The following is a 654-nucleotide window of genomic DNA, read 5'->3' on the forward strand; positions in this document are numbered from 1 at the left end:
TGTGGGCCTCGACAGAAGGCCCCTGGGGAGGGCAGGGCTCCAGTGGGAATGGGAAGTGTCCAGAGGCCAAGGGCCCTGGGGGTTGGAGGTGGGGCTGGCTCGGTTCCCAGAGGTCAAGGAGTCCCGGTGGGCTGGGGGAGGCTAGTGCCCACCGGTCCGGGCCCAGCTCAGGCTGGACCCTCAGGTCCTGGTGGCTGTGGAGGTGCCAGCTGACTGCTCCTGCCCCCCACCCCCACCCCCAGTGGGGAAGCAGCACCAGGGTCTTGCTCCTCCGGGTGGGGGAAGACAACTGTGCAAGTCATCAGGTTTAAATTAGAAATAATAAAAATAACAATACAAAATAAAAAAAGACAACCCCTGTCTAAGCAAACCCGGACGAGCCCACCTGGCCCACCCCGCACCTTGGCAGGTGGGGGAGGAGCAGGTGGTCTCGCTGCCGGGGACACAGCAGGGCCCGGCTCGGCGCCGTGAGAGTCAGCAGCAGTCTCCAGAAGACAGGCCTGGGGCGGAGGCAGGGAGGGCGAGGGGCCTCGGCGGTGCTGGGTCTGGGTGCTGCCGGCTCCTCCCGTGCTGTCGGTTTCCAGGTCTTGGCGAGGTGGACAGGGTTAGCTCTCGAGATTTATTGCACTGTTTTGGAAGAGGCCTGGGCTAGAG

Source organism: Pteropus alecto, unplaced genomic scaffold (genome assembly GCF_000325575.1).
Source record: "Pteropus alecto unplaced genomic scaffold, ASM32557v1 scaffold30, whole genome shotgun sequence".
Taxonomy (NCBI): domain Eukaryota; kingdom Metazoa; phylum Chordata; class Mammalia; order Chiroptera; family Pteropodidae; genus Pteropus; species Pteropus alecto.